General features: G+C 38.7%; 1 protein-coding gene across 4 annotated transcripts in view; it reads left to right on the forward strand.

The window, feature by feature from the left end:
• LRRC4C (leucine rich repeat containing 4C) overlaps nt 1-21,364 on the forward strand; it is a 487,017-nt gene that overhangs the window by 10,120 nt on the left and 455,533 nt on the right. The window contains exon 1 of one of the 4 annotated variants that reach the window (XM_064714487.1): nt 9,623-9,960. The exons of the other annotated variants lie outside the window; for them this stretch is intronic. The gene's annotated coding sequence lies outside the window, so the exon portion shown is untranslated. Of the gene's footprint in view, nt 1-9,622; nt 9,961-21,364 lie in introns of those variants that run through there. 4 annotated transcript variants of the gene reach the window in all.

Raw genomic sequence — 21,364 nt, forward strand, 5'->3', positions numbered from 1 at the left:
TGGATCACCATATCAGGGTAGTGGGCGACTTTTGTGTCATTAGCAATGTCACTTTTGGCTTTGTTTGTAAGTATTGCCATCGTCATTTCAGTCTTGTTCTTTGCTTGCTTACCATGCCCTTTGCTGGTAAGGATGCTGGAGATGAAATATGCAAGCAACTTCTGACTCATTCTCTTTACATAATTTGAGAAGGATTAAGCAAGAGTTGAGTCACTAAAAGTCACTAAATCAACCATGAAATTGTGACTTGCTGTATTGGAGGCTGTGTCTTGCTTTCCATTGTTTTGCATAGCCCCTCATTCACAGTAGGTGTGAAATCCAGCCACAGTTTGTACAGCAGCTTATGCTAATACATCATGTTACAAATCCTGCTCTGGAATTACAGGGTTGATTCTGTTTCCCCCAAGGGCAGAAACAACAAAGTAGGACTGTGAGATCAGTTTGAATAATAGAGATAAATATTACAAAACCCCTACAGATGCTGATCTGCTTTAATTGCTGGGTAGATGCATAGGGAAACTTGAGGACAGATAGTGCTCAGAGGACACTGGCTGGTAGAACTCTGAATGAATAGCTGGACCATGCAGCAGCTCCAGGGCTTAGGGATCTGACAGCAGTCCAGCCAGCTGTTCCCAGCAAAGCGTCTGATTGCAGTCTTTGGTAAAACACCTGTAGCAAGAGTTTTAAAAAAGTTCAGATTATGTTGCCTTGAACCTTACAGTCACGAATTCAGAGGAGTCTCTGCCCTCTGAAGATGAACTGTATGGTGTTTAATTGATATGAAGATTATAGGCTTCCATCAAAAAGTAATATGACTATGGTGATTACTCTTAAATTTATGGACTATAATAAAACATGTATACAGCATATTCCCATTGAATTAGCCCATAACATCTAATGTTTGGGGTCTTATTTTCTACTGAACTTGATTTGAGGATACGAAAGTAGAATATTATTAAAAAACAAGTTTTCACTACCTCATCCACCTTAGTGCGTATTCCTTTACAGAGAAAATATATTTAGGCTCTTATTTGCAGTTGAAGCATAGAAAAACACTCAACATGTTACCCCTTCACATCTGTTGTAGTACATGTGCGTTTAAAATGGTTCAAAAAGATGGTGGCATTGAGTTCTGATTGTGGAAATTAATGCATTACGAACTTGAAAATTCATAAGAGATGATGAAACTATGTGGAGTTTAAATTTTCAGTTCTTGGATATGACAGACAAAATTGAAACAATATTGTTTGCATTCTTTACTATGTATGTGTAGTCTTCCCCAAGAAAGCTTAAAAATAATTTAAAATTCCAAATCTGAATAAGAAAAAGCACTGAGTCCTTCAATGCAGTCCCTACTACCCTCTGCTTAAATACAACTATTATTTAAATAATACAATTAGTAAGACTTTAGTTTTATGATGTTCTGTTACTGTCAGAACAAGGTTGTGTCCATATCAAAATACTTTGGGCTAGTTTCTTTTAATCATCATAAATACAAACACCTCTCTTGTCTCTGCTGCCTTCATTGCTCTCTTAACACTGCATGACGCAAACATTTTCAGATTTTATTCAGAGAGTAACACAGCATTTATTTAGAAATCCATTTCTGTTCTTATGTATACAGCTAGAAATATTGTGTCTGTGAGCATATACACTCATCTATTATTTCATAAGTTTCAAATGCTTCTGCCATAATCACTTATACTGCAACAGAAGCTGATTTTCTGTCCGAAACATTAAAACTTCTTGTAGTTGTGAGGTGAACAACTATCTGAAAATATTTAGATTACTTTTTTGATTTTGTTTTAACCTGTAGAAAGAACATTAAGTTTCAGCTGGCGTGAGCCCTGCCTTGTCTCCAAACATTGGTTTTGCATTTCACTCACCACAGGTATTTTTGCCTCCTCTCCCATAGACACTTCCTCTGTTGAGCTTCCTCTGCAAATCTTTAGCAAGACTGGAGCCCAGCATTTAAATAGCCATTTAAGTAAGCCGTATCTCTGCTTCAAATCTTTTCATCTCTTCTCTTTGCTTTTTTTTTTCCGGACTCCTTACTGAGTTTTATCGCGATTGAAAGCAGTTTAAAATCGGTTTGCTTTCTTCGTGACCTGGAGGCGCTTAAAGCGTAGATCTTCAAGAAGCGCTTCTTCTAAATTCAGTGTATCGTGGTGCAGCACAAGCCTTGGGAGCAGTCACCAGCAGGGCTTGTGGAGCACTGGTCCAGCTGCATTTCCTGCTGAATTGCACCGGGAAGGGGAAGAGCAGAGTGGGGGGCAGCTGGGCTGACCGCTGTTAATCATCGCGCCACTAAGTGAGCAAGCGGAGGTGCTGCTAACAACTCATTAGTTCATTAGCTGCGGGTGCTGTCGTGGCTTGATATGCTTATTGCAAGCATGTAAATGCAATTAAAAATAGGTGAAATGACCTTATTACCTCTCCCAATCTCCCCCCTCCCTTTTGTCATAACTGTGCAGTCTCTGCTGCAGGTATATAATTTATTTGTTACTCGCTTTGATCTGAAAAGCTAGCTAAGGCTCAGGGCATTAAGTACTGTGTTAAGAAGAGATGATGACAGTGCCTTTGCTGAATCTGTTCATTGATTATGGAAGGAATTGAGCAACAGAACAACAATCTGAGCTTACTTCACTGATCGGTTTTAAAAAGAAGGCTATAATGTTCAGAGAAAGAAATGAAAGAAATGAGCAACTTTTGTTTGTAGTGTATTAGTTTGTAGTGTATTAGTTTTGATCACTCCCACTGATCCTTTTTGTTTTTTTGCAAGGAACTGGATCGGCTAATGTGACCATTACTCATTCAGCCCTGTCAGGGATGCAAGGGTTCCTGTATAAGGTTCTTGGTTTGATGAAGGAGACTAAAACTGTCTTGCAACTATAATGAATAATGGTTGTTTGCACCTTGGAACAATAAAAATTTTAACCCATTTCTTTCCTAGATGGAAGAACATAAATACTCCACACCCCTTTCTGTTATATTTTTACTTTTTTATTTCTTTGGCACAAGGTTCTTCATCCAGGTTGGATTTGGTTACTGCTGAGTGTCAAAAAGTAAATGACAGTACTTGGGATTTATAAAGTACTTGTTCAGTTCCTAAATGAAAAATGCCTATTTTCTGTTGAAAGAGGGAAACTCAATGGCTGCTTATGCACTGGAATAGCTGGACTTAGAATTACCTCTAGAAATCAGACAAATGTAAAGTGTTCAGAACTCTGTTTCATGATTCTTGTAGATTTAAGTGTGCATCATCGCGTAACTTTTACCTTAGTCAGCTTTTAAGTCACAAGGTCTTAAATTTGGAAGACTTGACATCCTAGGTTCTACCCTAGATGAAAGCTTTTCAGCAAAGTGCTATGGCCAAGGGCTAAAACTTGTGTGGAGTCCCAAGCTGCAAAATACTGAAGTTTTCTTTAATTATGGCAATTTGAAACTGGCCCAAATAGAAGTTATGGCTGTAAAAATTAAACCTATGACTCTGTCAGAAAACCAGTCATGTCCAGACTCTAATGACTTGGAAAGTGATTGCATATCCATAGTGAAGCTCACTACCAGTGTAACAGTGTGTGTGACTGATTTCAAGTAACTGTTATTTCAATTTTTCTGTTAATCCACTTGACTCTTGAGGTACAATACCCTATTTTTGCTTGCTATGCAGAACTAGTCTTGCAGTAGGAAATTCAGTGGCTTGATTTGCAGATGGACTAAGTGATTTCATAAGTCATTAATATTAATGAATCCATCAGTGGGGAAGCAATCTTGCAATTCTACTTGTTCTAAGTGTGTAAGCATGATTAATTTTAGTTTCAACCTGGAAATACAAAGTGGCTTTTTTTTTCCCTCCCCATTAAAAAAAGTCTGCATATGTTAAATAGAAGTGTTCATGAAGTTGTGGAGGGATAGAATGTAAGAAAATAGTGCAGAAGGGAGTCTCACACCTGAGGAGATGCAGCTGTACTAATCACCAAAGATTAGGAACAGCCCTGCCCTTAATAGGCCACAGCTGTGTCCAATAAGAAGAGGAGCACTACAAAAGAGTGAGTTAGCTGGGTGAGGGGAGAGTTGAAGTTTGTTGGTTGTGCTGTGAAGAGAGATGGAGTTTGTTGGCTGTGCCATGAAGAAGTAGTTAGTGCTGTGAGGAGATGACCATGAGAAATCACTGAGAAGGTATGGAAGATTTACAATAAGATGATAACGTGAAGTTTTGTAAGCTTGGAGAAGGAACAAAACAGTTCTTGAAGTCATTCAGGGCTATTTTGAAAAGCATTGTGGAATTAGGGCTGTTCTTCTGTGTTTCTTTCAACTATGAAAATTACTTCAGGAGCTGCCAGTCTTTTCTGAAAGTGTTACTCCTTGTGGCAGCTTGTTAAATGGCAGCTGATGCTAGGACTTTGTGTATATGTGAAAGGCCATGGCACTAATCAAGCACACATAGAGGACTGTAGTACATGTGTTACTGGTAATAAGATACATTCACATGATGGAAATTATTCTAATATACACATGGGCAAGTGAGGTGCTCATAGTAAGGCATGCTAGAGATCTATACCTTTCAAGCACTTTATAGCCATTAAAAAAATCAGCATTCTTTTCATTAAAGAATCAACCAACAGAAAATGCTGCTAAAATATTGGTGATTGTGGTGTGTTTGTGTGGGGGTAGCACTTTAAGAGCATCTTGCTGCTTAGCTAATGCTTACTCATTGATTCAGTTTTCTTATGGGCAACATGTTGGGGTAGTCTGTTGGTGCAAGTCCAGCGCAGCATTGGGTATTCCAGTGAATGAGATAGAAGTTTTCCTTCAGAAAAATCAAAATCTGTATATTGAAATTGTGCAAATGCCATAGAATTGTAATAAAATGTACTATAGTTTATTCTGTGCCACAAGGTAAGGTATTTATCTTATTGTTTAGGATATTATAGAATGAATGAACAGTTTAAAACATGGCAAGCTACTTCTGAATAACTCTTCAAAGGACTAGAACAGAAGTGTGAAGTAAAAAAAATTAAAAATCACTGTTTTCTTGGTTTCTTCTTTACTTTTGAAGAGTAATACCAGTGTCCAAAAAAAAACCAGGTTTCTGCACTATAAATGATTCTTTCTCCTGCTTAGAAACAGACCTTTATCAATAGTTTGTGTAGTTGTCAGTAATTTTAGAGCTCTTTTGAAAACAGTTATTTGCTTCCACTTCTATCTCACTTTCTGTTCTTATCTGTGTAAACTTTGTCCTTTTCTGGGAAGAAAGACACTTTTCTTTCCCTCTGGAAATCTCACTTGACATTTAGCAAGGGATGTTTGTAAGAATGTCAGATTGATGAGAGCTGTTTGCTGAAGTCTCACAATGTTCATTCAGCTGAACAATATCTGTTGTTAACAGCTATAATTATTATGAGCAGGTTTAAAAGGACAAGCTTATTGCTGTACTTTGGCAAAATGCAGTTGAGCTGCTGGTTATTCAATAGTAATACTTGGCACGTTATGTTGCTTTTTATCAAAGTGCTTATGGATATTGACTAATTAAATGCATCAGAGGCTATCTGTAGGTTGCTTGGTTGAGGGAAAGTAAATAATACAGTTATACACAAACTTAGTGCAGTTTGTGAGTGTTTGGGTTCATAATGACAAACAAGAAATGGAGATGTGGCCTTTGTGGTGGAGATATGACTCTTTTGCTGAAGTTTTGTTTGGGGCTTTCAGACTTGGCTTCACGTTTCCACAACCTATGGGAATTCAGTAACTAAAAATGAATCATTAAAGTTGACTATCATTGAGTCAAAACATATAAAGCTTTTCTTCTCTGGTAAGACAAGACAGCACAGGTGTGGCTCTGAAATCAAGCTGAGGCAGCGCAGATCACCTTACTGATGGTGTTGGAAGCTGCTTACAAGTAAGAAGTTCCAGGAAACTTGGGATAACTAAATGACTTTTGGAGTTACAAATGTGCAGTATTTGCAATGCAAGCAACATGACCCACAAGTTGTATTCCTGAATCTTACTGTCCTTTAGTTTGTGTCTCGGACCTCTTTTATTGGACAAGTTGCTAGTGATGGTTGTTCTGCAAAGAAAAATTAAGTAAAGCACTGCAGAAAAATGAAACAAACCAGCTTGCTTGGACTTAACACAATTGTCATGTGTCTTCTAACGTTTCTTAGCTAGCCAAGCATGGGATGTGTAATAAGCAAGCGATTCCTGTCTTACATTGAATATGTTATACTTTATTATACAGACAGCTCTGGGCAGATATGTAATCAGATAAATACTTGAGCCCAGACTCTAGTGACTATTTGTGCTAATTGAGAAAAAAATTGCTGCATAGTAGCCTAAATGGTAATTGGGCCATATGTTAGGAAAGGAAAGCATGCGTTTTGCTAGCTGAATGTACCTGGCAGAACAAGACAATACCTTACCTATGTATTTCATGTATACGAAACAGGAAACTAGAATTCATCATGTAGCTATATAGGTACTGGAAATGGGAAGCTCTTTTCCTAAAGTTTTTGAGATAGCATGGTGTTTGTGGAAGTCTTTGTATTGGTCATCCTGATAGTTTGAAGCATAAATATATATCTACATAAATTTCACCTACGGTTTGGAGGAAGGTGGTAGCAAGTGAATTTCAATACATTAATTTCCAAGCATCATAAACTGTGTAATTTTCTGTTTGTGCATTTATATAAATTATCACAAAGAATTATGAAATAACATTTAGCTGATGATTATTCCTAGTTAACTGACATATGCTCAGACCAGCTGTACTGAGCTTGAAATCATCTGACATATTTGAGCCTTTTAGACTTGTGAGCAGTTATCAAGAGATCTCAAAAATGGATTTTCTTGTATCTTGTGTGTTCCTTTTGCAAAAGCAAGCAGAATTCACTTTGAAAAGTTCTCCACGATTACTAATTTTTAGTGTGGAATTAAAGCCACATGTTTCAGAATGCTTGCCTGTGTAGTAGTTGACTCTTCATAATCTGGCACTTATCTGGACACATAAATATTTTAAAAATTCAGGCCTTTGTTCTGGTTGTTTAGATTCAGTTATCGTATTTTAATTTTACACTGTCTCACTCCCCACTTTGAGACTGCAGCTCTGGACAAAACACGGCTGATTATCATGAGACTCTGGCTGCTCACTGACATTGCTGGGAAATTGTAGCCCTGCCACCCTGGGTTGACTTTTTGGCTGGCAAGGTGTTTTTCTTTCAAGTCCTGAGGTGCTGATAAATAAGTATAGAGAAGATCATTCACCTTTCTGTAGGTTTGCAAACTTCCTGTGAGCCTTAGTCCCCACTTTACAGCCTCTCTTTTGATGAAATTGTCCAAACTGACCCTGATTAGCATTGTTAGGGTAATTCATAAGCCTTAAATACACAAAGCTTCTGGGTGTGCTTTATAGGATTTTTTCTACTTAACTTTTTTGTGATGTCTCATTATTAGGTGTTATGTTCATTTTGAGAATGATTTCTGGTGAAATGGAGTTTATGAAGGGAGCGACCAACCCACTGAGAGGCTACTAATTAGGATAGATTAAAGGATAATCTTCTTTAGGTATGAGTTTGAAAGGATGGTTTTTGTCCACAGAATGATCATCTGTACTTGAATAATTTTTGGCAGATGTCTAATTTCTTTTTAAAGACCTCCAATGATGAAGGCTATGCAGACTCCCTCGGCACATTTGTCCCTTACATGAAGCTAGTAAGCAGTCATTGAGAAGTTGGCTGTAGAGTTTCAATATTTATTAATGCATTCAGGGCCCTCATCTGTTCACCAATATACTTGTCCTTATTCCTATCGGCATGTGCTGGATGACTTCGCGGGTTAGAATCCTTTAACTAGAGCATGGAAAATTCTGCCAGAGATTAACATTTCCAGGCCCAGTGCACTTTGTATGTTCTGCCAGACTGTTGCTGGGAAACCTGCAGGTTGGGTTTTACTTGGAACTGGTTCTAGGGAAATTTCTTCTGGAACTTGCTTGGGTAGAGACAGCTGCTAAGGATAGTCATGTGATGAAACAAGCAGGATTTTGTTTCTTCCTAGTATCTTGTGGCTTGCTATCTGGAGTCACTTTGCTTATAACTATGTGATCTTCCCTCCAGCAACTGAGTATGTTTTCATAAACAGAGCATAATTGATTTGATAATGCTTTATGTGAGTAGGGATATTTCCATACCCAAAAGGTAGGGATACCAGATAAATGGTAAGAGCAGATGGCACTGTCATTATCAGAGGAAAACAACTAAAGAAGTTGCTTGAGAGGGGGAAGTGAATCAAAGAATTCTGTGCATAAGCATGCTCTCAGCAGTCTCTGTATACTTAAAATTTCAGATTCAGCTCTGCTGCTTTTGCTACTTTTCTCTTCTTTTGGCTAGAGGCAAGTCCTCCCTTTGATTCATAGTCAGAGAACCATGGCAGAACTGTTGACCTGAGAAGCAGCAGGGTGGGAGGACATAATAAAGTACTGATCTCCCATAGCTAGAGTAAGTCTCAGAGTACTGAGTGACCAAGAGGATGAACAGAGATGGAACAAGTTGGGGATAGTGTCGGTTGTGGAAAATAAACCTTGTTTAAGCATCTGGAGCTAAGCAATTCCTTTCCAAGTGTGCTGTCCAGTTTTATCTCCCATATGTGTGTAGCTGCTTGCAGTGTTGCTTGCTAAGATTTATGAAGTCTGTGTAACGTGACTGCACACCGATCAGCTTTCCTTTTAGAGTACTGAGTTGGTGTAATTGCCTCTAATATGAACCAAATCAGTGTTGAAACTGTGGCTGTGGGAGAAATGCAGTCCAGTGGTCTTAGTTTGGGGATTGAATGTAAATGTTGGTGTGTTGCCCGCTGATTTGTGAGTAGGTTTTTGTCACCAAGTCACCACACAGCAACAGAAAATAAATGGAAACCCAAAACTTCTGGAGAGCTGGCTTTGAAAATGAAACATTCCCCACTCTGTCTGGAGATGGTTTCTTGGTTTTAAAGTATTTGGAGATATTGGCTTACACAGTTGTAGTACAAAACATTTTGTCATGTGTACTTTTCATGTCACTAGTAAAATTTTAAATTTTATTTCTTATTACCATCTAGTTGAGGTTTTTTTTCTGATGTGAATCCTAGTTAATAGAAGTGTTTTCCCTAGACTTTTTTGTTTGTATTTTTAAAAACATAATTGAAAGTATTCCTTTCCCCTCTCCTGAATTCTTATTTTTGTGGCTGAGTCACCTCCTTCACATATCATGTGTTAACTGATATTTTTACTTGCTGTTTTATTGCATTGGTTCTTAGGCTGTCCAGAATGTGTTTCTATTGTGCTATTTGCTGTGCAAATGTAGGAGAGAGCTGATTTCTCCCTGCAAGATTCTGTGCTTTCATGTGTGAGCTGGAGGGGCAAAGATTGTTCGGACTCAGAAGAAATTACGGTGTATGAAAGGTTCTTAGCATATTAAACGTGATGTAGGCAAAAAGAAAAAATATCTGTTTTAGGAGTCAGGTTCTCTATTTATAGTTCTTTACACGCCTTTCTAAGAGACACATTTAAAGCTGCATCATCTGACGTGATCTAGCAATCAGCCCTCTGAGAAGGTGCTCTTTGAACGAAAACACACGAAGAGGCTACAGGAGATCAAAGAGCAGGTTCCTTAGCGGCCCCCATCGCGCCGATTCCCTGCGCACAGCCCTTCCCTGCCTCGCCGCTCGCCCGCAGGAGCGGAGCGCTGCCGGCCGCCCCGGGGATGCCGCTCCCCGCTCCCGCCGAGGCGGCGGCCCCGCGGCCACGCTCCCGGGCGCTGCGGCACTCGCTCCTCGGCAGCGGGCCCGCTCCCGGCTGTCGGCTTCCAGGGTGCTGCCGGCAGCCGGAGAGGAGCTCTGGAGTCCCTAGTGGTAACGGCAGGGAAACAAACAGCTCCTTCTTCCCTCTTTATCCTCGGCAAAGAGTGGGACCGGCGCCGCAGCTGCACCGCGGTGAGCGCTAACCGGCGGCTTTTGCTCGGTACCACTTGCTGACCTCCTTTTCTTTTGGCATGCTGTATTTACCTCCTTAGCCGTATGGCTGCTCTTTTGTGTCACACATACAATAAGTTGTCACCAAGACTTGTCTGTCCTTCCAATTTTCTAGTGTATTTTCCTGTATTGCAGTGTCTTTATCCTGGGGGAGCTGCTGCAACTGAAGAACAGTAGGAGTAAATAAGTTGCTTTGTATGCCTTGCTTGTTTTCCTTTTACCACAGGCCAAGTTCTTGATACTGCAAAACAAAATTTTTCTCTATACTCTGTTAGAACCTGTGAGCATTCTTTTTATACTAATTTTTATTGTTTCAGTGGGACCCAGGGTAAAAATTGACTTGTTACTATCAACCTGTGTACCTTCTATGAAAAATGCTTGTGAAAGCTTGTGTGTGTGCTGTGATATTCACGATGTAGATTAGGATGTGAATCTCTCATGCCAGCAGTACTATCGGATGTTGCCAGGTATTGCTTCTCCTCTGGTTTTCCACCTTGCAGCTGAGGTACCTTGTCTCTTAGCTACTTCTAATTTTAAGCTGATGTTTTTATGGAATATTGTGCAGTTCTGTAGGTGTTTGATTATTACTTTGGTCTGAAATCTATTCTGCTGTTTCAATACCCACAACCTCTTACCCCTTGCTTGTGACTTTATGCAGAGCAAAGAACAGTTTTGCAATGTGGTGTGTGTGACAGTGGTAAAAAGCCTGGTAAAAACAAACCGCTCCAGTGACAATTAGTGACTTATGTTGTGTTTTGAACAGGCAGGGTACAAGTGTTCCTGTTTCACCTAGTGTGAAGTAGGACGTAGCAGACTGGTAGGGTCTGTAGCAAAGGACAAATGTAACCTTAAGTGGGATTTGTATCCATGCATCCAGGTTGCTTTCTGTCATCCTGTAACCAAGGGCTCAGAAGTCACATGTCGCTTTCTGCAGTGTTGATGCTGTAAGTGGAGTTGCTTAAGGCTGTGTATAAAACCTCACTACAGGTATAATTTAACTATTCTCTCTTCAGTTGCAGAAGAGTGAAGAGCACTGTCTCTGTACCTTGTCACCCCGTATGTGCTGCAAAAGATTTTTCTGTCATATCTATACCCCACATGTATTTCGTTCCTCTTGCATAATTCATTGTTGAAGAATTTGCATTTCCCTGAAGTTGAAAGTTCCAAGAGTGCATTGTAATGATGAGAGAAATGGGGGCAGAAGAAGCTGACTGGGTTTGTTTTTTTGTTTTTTTTTTGACCTAGCACTTCTGCAAATTTATTTATTGTACAAAAATCTCTTAACTAAGAGGCAGTTGAACTGGTGCCAGTAGAATACTTCAGACTTGAAAAGTGACAAGGCCCATTTATATTCATACTTGAAAAAGATTTTCTGAGCTGCCTCAGCACAAGGTGACCATCTGTCTGTGTCCCCTGCTAACCTGGCAGTGAGGGATAGCTGAACCTTTGAATGTCTCCTGTATGCAGACACCCATGAGCCCTTTTTCTCCCTAAAGTCAGCTGTTTACTGCAGGTTTGATATGGGAAGCACTCATGGGCAAATGGGCTCCTGTTTTGGGCAGCTATACAATGGGGAGGTTTTGGTGTGGTATCAGGTAAGGAGCTGATGTTGCAGATAGTAACATCCAAATAGCCTATACAAGAACCAGTCTCTCTTAGTTCATATAGAATATGTGTTGGGATAGCTACAGCTGCTTGAAAGATCTGACTATTCTTGAATAAGAGGTAAGCATGTATGCTAAAGCATACTTGTGGCTTTCTTTACAGATCATTGTGCAAATATCTTCCATGTGGGAATCCTTTCTTTTAAGGCAGATGAGTAAAGGATACTTCCAAGAAGCTCTCTTGGCTATTACATGTTAGTAACTTAGTTTTGGTTTTGTTTTTTTTTTTTAATGAATGTAACATAGCTTTCATCAACAAGGATTTAAAGCGCGTAACAAGAGAAACATGGTGAGAGAGCAATTAGCTCTCATTGAGGGGTACCCTCTGTTATGCTACACCATTGAGTCGTGGGAATACCCACTATTGTCCTAGATCTCCCCAGTACTCTGTCTTCCTTTCCAAGGTGTCACTCTAAAGGCTCCAACCTCTATTAGAGTTTAGCACTGCGAGCATGCAATAGAGGCCATATAAGGTTCATCACAGTATCAGTAATGCTATTGATGCCACACATGCTGCTCTTGATGGAATGATGCAAACCTAGAAGACAAGGTAATCAATTGTAGCTGAGAAGTACTTAGCTGGGGGAGAAGGCATGCTGAAAGACTGGTGTGACCTTTCCAGATCATCACTCCTTTTAGTATAATTAATGAAAATCTGCTTGCTGAAATGAAATATCTATGTGCTTTTTTGGGGGGGAGGGGATGAGTTTAGGGAAAGATAACAGTTTTTGAAGAACATACATGACCAGATCTTGTTGTGAAAAAAGGAAGATTGTAAAGAATTAGACAGCTCAGGTATGCACTGTTTCACTGTCAAATTATTGAAATTAATGTCTGTGTCACTATTTGCATCACTACAACATGTCTTCTGACACTTCTGGCAATTTCCCCCTTGACTGAGAATCATTTTTCATCTTCATGATGCACCAGGAATCTTTTATCAGTGCTGCAGAAGTGCAGTGTATGTATTCATAGCTTGGCTTTGAAAGAAAGGTGCTTACAATAGGTTAAGAGCTCAGGCAACTATAATTTCCCTTTTGGCAATGCTCTGTTTGATCCTCTTTTGCACATCAAATAAGTACACTGGAGGTCAAGGCAAGTGAGCAGTGCAACAAACCTGAATGCTGACTGACACTGCCTAGAAGCCTATGTTAGTTAAAACTTGTATTCAGACCATGCTGCCACTGGTTCTGTGTTTAAAAACAAAAGTTTTCAGCTTTCTGCCAACAACCAGAACTGTCCAATTTAAATTAATCAGTTATTTGTCACTGTCTGGTATATTTTGTCTGAGTTGTTATACATTTTTTTTGTTGTTGTTTTCCTCCCATGTTTTACTGCAGCAACAATAGTTTGGAGACATTTGTCTTGCAGAAAAAAATCTCTAAGAATCATTGAAACATTTCTTTGGCTTTGTCATAGTAAATTTGTATGTCTAGGAAATGAGACTGGTTGCTTGTTGTTTTCTTCTGGTGCTGCTTCTCAATGGTTAGGTACAATCTTAAACTGCTTCCCTTGAGAAACACAAACAGTAGTATGATACTTAATTATTTCACAACCAAAACCATCAAGTGAAAGTAAAACTGATGTAAAATAGATTTTTTGAAAAATACTGTATTCCTGTTGCATGGTGAATAAAAGACCTAACTGATTTTAAATTTTAGAAATATGTATATGGGGTTTTATGGGGGGATTTGGGTTATTATTTTTGAAACGGCAAAACTGCTAGGACTTAGAGGATTTATATGTGTGTGTTTATTTTTAAAAACTCCATCCAGTCACAGGGTATTACTGTAACAGCCAGACACTCCATAGAAGAGAGTGATTATGAAGTGAATTTCTTACCTTAGGAAAGAAAATTGCTTTCTAGTCATGGAGAGCTATAGTCAACACATCTATTTCTTCTCACTTCAAGAATATGGTTTCCAGAGTTAAATTCTTGGAACAACTGTCAACAGTTTAGCATGTGGCAGAGAGAATGTGTTCAGCCAGTAGTTGCTTTTAAATCTAGAGTTACCTTTATTATGGATTGTGCTGTCAGTGCACTGCTTCCTATAGCCCTACTGCAGTGTGGCTGAAAATTGGGAAAGTATTCAAGAATGGTTCACTTGGTTGCTTCTAAAGTTCACAACCACCTTCACATCTTATGATGGAGACAAATCTGGATTCAAACTGCTGAACAGTTTCCTACAGGCTGTGTCACAGCAGTGTCCTTGTAGAAAGGTCCCATGGCATTTACAGAGTTTGAAAGCAAGTTAGAGAGCTCCAAGGGTTTTGTTTTATGGAAATGCTGTTGGAATATCAGCAAGATAAGACATTTGTGAATGGTTGGCTTTTTCTAAACACTTCCAAAAGCATTAAACTGAGGCAAAGTGACAAGATTTTATCAGTCCTTTTCTCCCCACCAGCTACAGATAGGAAAGATGACCCTTCATGCCAGAGAAAAAACTTGTTCTAAATGTTTATTCTTCAGCTAAAAGGGGCAGTACTGATGCCACAGAAGTCTTAATGATGTTTTGGAGAAAGACATAATGATAAATTTTGGAAGAGGATTAACAATATTAACAATATTGTTAGAATTTGGAAGAGTATTAACAATAGTCATCTTGCACAATCTTTTTAGTCTTAAGCTTCAGTACTGAAGTAATTTCTTACAGTTCAGGAAGGCTGATGTAAACACAATACTTCTGAGATTCATATGAATCCTGTAGCATTTTGCAGACCTTCAGTTATGTAAAGAACTGGAGCAAAATCATCGTTCTGAAATTTGGCAATAGAGACTTGCCTTGTTTTTGAGCAGAATGTGTGGCCTCCTTTAACCTTTCCACCTCTAAGGATATCAACACATGGAAATGAGGATTTTTTTGAAGATAGTGTACTGTGGTGCATTTCCTCCAGCTGCTGTTCACCTGTGTTAGTCTGACCCAGTTCAGAGATGGAAATGGGCCTTCTGTATTCAGCAATACACACTTAGCTCAGCCTTTATGGCTGGTGATGGAGTAGACATAACTTTTTGGATGCCAATAGAAAGCACATTTGTTTAATTGACTCTGATCCTTCACTCTTACCTGCCCAGTGGGATGCTTTAAAAAAAGCATGTTTCTTCTGCATAGATTGTATCAAACAGTGAAGGTTTGCTTGATGCAAAAATTATTCACTGCATGTCTGCCATCTGTTCTCCCAGTCTTTCAATGCTCAATCTGATCAGTAGAGCTCCTCAATTACTCAAGTGAAAAAACCTTGAGTGAGAAAATGGCATTAATGTTTTATGCCACTTTTTTGGCTGAATAAACAATACTGGAGTGTACAAAGGATTAATAGATACTTCCTGTTGGGCTTCAGCTATATTATTATGAGAAATTTTGTCTGCTAAAATATGAGCCTTGCAGTACCTCTGCAGGCATAAATTATCTGGTTTTTTGTTTTGAAGGATAGCTTGTTGGCCTGAAGGCAATTTTTTTTTTCGTTTACAATGTACTATAGCCTTCACATTCTTTTTCCAGTGCACACCCCCATATGCAGTGTGTTACCTCCCTACATACATTAATGTTAGTACCTTAACAAAGAATCAAATCTAAGTCTTTGTGTATCTAACTGAAAGCTGGTGTTGCATAGAGCTGACCAACAAAAAAATTTAAGAAACAGCAATTTACAATAAAAGCAAAATAATGAAATGTGTTTGACTTTTTTCCCCATCCATGTGGGATTAGGGTATTGCTGTGGGAACTTGGGATGCAGGTTCCAGTTTTGATTCCTGCAAGGTAATTTAGCAGGCAAAAGCTGCTGGCCTCAATTAGGCAAAATAAGGACCCAAACCTGAACATTGTGCCACAAATCTCACCAGTGGCCTCTTGTTGACATGGCTGTACCTTTGTGTTTTCCTTTTCTCAACAATCAGAATTGCCTACCAAAGTTTATCTAACACTGCTCAAATGTAATTTTGTCTTGAATTGCAGGAGGTCAGAGTACAAATTGAAATTTTCTTTTCCTGCTTCTAGGCATCACAAGAATAATATTAAGGGATTAAATTCTGCAGTTTCCCTTTTGACACTGAAATTTACTTTTGTATATGGTAAATTTAAATCCACTTCAGTATTATAAATGTGTGTATGTATGAGCATGTGTTTGCAGGGCTGTCTTCTGATCAAGACCTAAGTGAGCTTAAGGTACATTTGATGCTGGCTCACTCCACAGGATTTTGTTTCATTACATTGAAAAGTTGAAGTGCACAGAAGTTTCAATCAAGTTAAAGCTACACAAAACTCAAAATAGCATGAGTTCATGACATTATATACACTAACTGGATGTAAGAAAGGTGTTGATTTATCAGACTGGTGCCTATTCCTTCAGTATGCTGAAAATTTGTAGGGAGTATTGGACAAAGTTGCTATAGAAAATTTCAGGCTGTTTGTTCTTATCTTTGTAAAGATTTCAGAGTTCTAACTGGTTGTTTTGTTTCTGAATCTGTTGTTTCGTTGCTGTTTTGTCCCATTTCTAAATATTAAATGTGACTTCTGTGTAGAACTGAATTTGTGTGCTTAAGGTCAGTAAAGTTTTTAAAAGTCTCCTATTGTAGAACAGAAGAACAAAGCAGTTTCTTTAGTGTTCAGAGAACACTGATGCATTTGTTGACCACCAATGCCTTTTCTAAAGTTTTAGGGAATGTGAGGAAGGTATTGTATTAATTGAACCTGATCCAAATCAACTGGTATGGTTTGTGTTATGAAAATATTTTAGCAAGCCCATTATAATGTTTCTATCAGAATCAGTACACTAATGAAAACAGAATTGAGTGTTTTATTTTGGACTAAATTTTTTTACACTGTTTTCTACAAAGGCTTATTAGGGGAAGTAAATTACTTGCATATGGAAGGTATGTTGATCAGAACTAATGGAATGTTTGTGATTGAGTTTTCCATAAACCAAGAAAAAGCAGCTGGCAGAATCTTGTCTCTGAATTATGTAATATAAGGAGGCATGTTACTGAAGTCCTAGAATAGTTAGGTTTTGAAAAGTTGAAGGTCATTGAGTTCAACCATTAACCCAGCACCACTGCGTTCACCACTTAATGATGTCATCAAGTGCCTCAGCCACATGTTCTCTTTGAATGCTTCCAGGGATGGTGACTCAACTGCTTCCTTGGCCAGCCTGTTCTGGTATTTGATAAGCCTTTCAGTGAATAAATTTTTCTTAATATTTCATTGGAACCTCCACTGGCACAGCTCAAGGCCATTTCCTCTCCTCTTGTCACTTTTTACCTGGAAGAAAGCAAGCCACACCTGGCTGTACTGCCTAAAATGCTTTCAGGCAGTTGTAGAAGTGCTAAGCTTTACCCTGAACCTCCTTTTCTGCAGGCTAAACACCCTTAGCTCCCTCATGCATTTCTCACAGGAGTTGTTCTCCAGACCCTTCACCACCTCTGTTGCCCTTCTCTGGATGTGCTTCAACACCTCAATGTCCTTCTTGTCATGAGGGGCCCAAAACTGCACTTGAGAGGCAGCCTCACCCATGCTGAGTGCAGTAGGACAATCCCTGCTCTGGTCCTGCTGACCATATTATTGTTGGCCAGGATGCCATTTGCCTTCTTGGCCACCTGACCAAATGCTGGCTCGTGTTCAGCTGGTTCTGGATCAGGACCCCCAGGTCCTTCTCTTCTGAGCAGTTTCCCAGCCACTCTTCCCCAGCCTGTTGTGCTGCATGAAGTTGTTGTGACCCAACACTCTGCCTTTTTGAACCTCATACCCTTGCTTTAGCCCAACAATCTGGCCTGTCCAGATTGCTCTGGAGACCCTTCCTGCCCTTCAGGAGATCAGCACTCCCACCCAGCTTGGTGTTGTCTGTGAACTTGACAGAAGTTGTGCCGCAATCCCTTTGCCCACATCATTGATATTAAGCAGGACTGGTCCCAGTACTGAGGCCCAGGGAACAGCACCTGTGACCAGCCACCAGCTGAATTTAAGGTCATTCAGCACCATGCTCTGGGCTCAGCCATCCAGCCAGTTTTTACCCAGTGGAAAGTACACACCACTACACCATGAGAAGCCAGCTTCTCCAGGAGAGTCATGTGGGAAGCTTTCACTTTACTGAAGTGCAGGTAGACTATCCACAGCCTTTTCCTCATAGGGAAATGGGTTGCATTGTCATAGGAGATCAAGTCAGTGATGCAAGATCTGTCTTTCCCAATCTCATGCTGTCCGGGCCTTATTCCCTAGCTGTGCTGCATGTCAGATGATCTCCTCTGTGACTTTTTCTGGCATTGAAGTCAGGCTGACAGGCCTTAAACTTGGTCTCATCCAGGATTTGAACCTGAGACCTCTTGTACCCTATGGGGAGAATCATACCCCTAGATCAACAAGCTGACATGGTTATATTGGTACATATGGGTATATAATTATTGCTCTCACTTCTGAATATTGGAAAATAAAAAAAAGAAAATAACCAAAACCAAAAAACCCCGAAGGCTTTAATTTTCAGTAAGAACTTAGAAAACTCAAGAAAGCAAATCCAAACTCTTGTTATTTCATTGCAATATTCTGAATGATGAATATGGATGGAAGGACATAGGGTGACAAAAGGCATCCGTATTGGCAAAGATCTGATGGACGGAGAAATTGTTCTATTTGAGTCTTTTTGATAAGTCTAAAGTGGCTTTTAAAGAGCTTGTGAAGTTGTTATAAAGCTAATTCAGTACAGTGAAGTGCAAGGTAACAAACTCTGGAAAGCAGTTTGAAATGCTCAAACCCCACTGATGGGTCCTAAGTTGAATTCTGCTTTTCAATCACACACTTGTCTTTGTTACTGGATTACTGAAAATATCTGCTTAGTGAACAGTTATGGTTAAAATGATTAAAAATTACACTTAACAATAGCTTTTTAATAAGAAAGGGTTGAGAACATACTAGAAACACATGTTGCTGTTTAGCAGAGCATATGTAAAGTATTTTTGGTTTTTTGTTTTGTTGGGGTTTTTTAGCTTTTTTCATTTTGGAGAAGAACAGAGGGGGCAGGGCTAGGAAGAAAACAGTAGAAAGAAATAAGAAACGCTTCATTTCTTTGTGGTCTTAGTGGAAAAGTTTCCATTGACTGAAGGAGTATATCAGCAAGACTTTTGTGGGGGACTGTGATGAACGTTTTAAATAGGGAAGAATAAAGATAACAAGAACTCTGGACTTGTAAGAGTTCTTCAGTTATTACTAAATGAAGAGGAGTTAGATAATAAAGATTGTGGTCATCTGGATTTATTGATTTTCAAGTAGGGATAACGTGTTTATTTAATGAGGAGAGCTGAAAAAATCATCTTTTCAAGCAGCACTTGTGGAAAAATTAGTTTTATTTGCTCTTGATGCATAAATAGTTTGAGAATCTCAAGTTGTCTCTCTGAATGTTTTCCTGAGAACAATAAAAAGAAAATAGAAAAAATGGGGTAGGAAAGAAATATCTTGTCTCTCACTGCTCATCTCAAACAGAATAAATGAGACTAAGTAAATTTTTTTTGAAACTGGAGAACTAGAGAAAATTAATTTTTTCTTATTTTGAGTATAGGGCTATAAGAAAGCTGTGCCATATCAATTTCTGTGCTTTTAAGTATGTGCCAGGTGCTGACCATCGCATGTAGGAAGATACCTCTCCTAAAGGAAGGCACCTTCAGATCTGCAGCCTACCCGTGCTTTAATCTAAAGAGTCTTTGTTGCTCTTGGATCAGGTGAGGTCATATCTTAGACATCAGTGGTTAGGGTGATGATTGCTTACATTACATATACAATTTTTGTCTAGTATTATTTGCCTCATCTAGATCTCTTTAACTGTTGTGCCATGACCCTTAAAGGGATGGCCTTGTACATACAATACTAAAGAAACTACAGAACTACTGAATGCAATAGGCTATCTTAGAATTTCAGGGGTCTTTAAAAGATTGTAAAGTGAAAAGAGGGGCTCCTGTGTCTTAAAATATGCATAAATTATGACTTCATTTCTGTTTCAGGCATTGGTGACACAACTCCTATGGTTTATGATATGAGTGGCCTGAGGCAACAGAATTTAAGAAATAATGCGCTCCATTATTCTCTTTAATGAGTTTAGCACACAACAGGAGTGTGTACTGGCTGTTTGCTAAGGACTGTGGTCTTCAGGGGGCAGAGTAACTGAGTTTTACTTGTGTGTATTATAGGTGTTGACATTACTGTATTTGACTTTGTCAGCAGTTAAAATCTGTTAACACTTTCCTGAATATGAAGTGTGAGAACACTTATTTATTTTCTTTCCAATGTTAGCAGTAAGCCTTTAGCCAGATAGTGAATATAGGGGGGATTTTCATGTGTTGCAGGTTTTGTTGGTTTCTTGTTTTGCCAGTGGCGGGGTTTGTTTTGCTTATGGGCACTGTGGCTGTTACATATTCTTACAAGCTCTTGTATCCTTGGCATTTTTTAGATAAAATATTCTCATTTGTTTTTGAGATTTTTTTCCCCTCCTTTCTCTTTGAAAAAAAGTTAAGTTGTCCTGCAAATGTTGAAAACTGAATCTTGAACACTTCTCTCTTTTTGCAGAACCTGATCTGCAAAAGCAATAGTAGCTCAAGCTTCTGAATTCACCTGGTATATCTACAGGTTGTCCTGGAAAGGCTCTCTGGGACTGATTTAACTAGTTCAGTCCTGGGACAGAAAAAATATTATAGACTTCTCTGTTAAGACCGTTAAATAGGACAGTAGATCTTTAGGTAGCAACAGGTTTTAATCTTCCTTGGTTTTTCCTTGGCACAAATTACGTAGAGGAAAAGCACTAGACAGTTTTAGAAAAAAGTCATTAGAATGGATTACATTTTCCAGAAGACTGTTGCTTTCATTAGAATAACTGATCACTTTGATTCTCCCTACTCCACCAATATTTTTTCTCAGCTCATGGGAGAGTATTCCTTTCCCAAAGAAGTATTACAAAGATGATGTGATAATCTTAGTAGGGATATGCGAAGGGTTGGATTAATCTGAAATATTTTGTGAAGTTAAAATTTTCTTTTATTTAGAATGTATTGATATTTGTATGTCAAGCATTATAAGGGCAAATCACAATTTGTTTTCAGGCGTTGCTTCTTGACACTCATGGGTGTTGTATATTTTTTTTGGTCAAATAATGCACCCGTGACAATGAATGGCAGTGTATTTTTGCTGCTTTTATACATGAATTTTACCAGTCTGTACTTCAGTGCTATGGAAATAGTACTCACACATACACTCCAACCAAAGAAAAATCCTAAGCTGTGAAAAAAAAACCAACATGTAGTGCAAAACAAAACTGCCATAGAGAGAAAGGAATTCTCTGCAAAGTTCCTATAACATTTTTAATTATTTCCTGTTATATTAATTTTTCTGCAATAATTGTCAAGTTTTTTTATTACCTCTGACTATTTAGAAGATATTTTCAACTTTTTTAATTCACATCTGGGCAGGATGAGGAAATTCAGAAAGAACATAATATATCAATTCTAAAAGAGGTCTGATAGAATAAGATGGAACCAGAAATTCTGTATAGCTCCCTAATAACATGCTTAGAAAAATGCAGCTTTAAAATGCAAAAAGCACTAGAAAAGCAAGCAAGCTATGCTGTTTATTATTGGTGCACATTTGCATAACTCAATAGTTCATAAGCATACATTAAAATGTTTCTGGTTATGAACACAATATAACGTATGACACATCCTAATTGTAAAAATA

This window comes from Zonotrichia leucophrys, chromosome 5 (assembly GCF_028769735.1).
Source record: "Zonotrichia leucophrys gambelii isolate GWCS_2022_RI chromosome 5, RI_Zleu_2.0, whole genome shotgun sequence".
NCBI classification, from domain to species: domain Eukaryota; kingdom Metazoa; phylum Chordata; class Aves; order Passeriformes; family Passerellidae; genus Zonotrichia; species Zonotrichia leucophrys.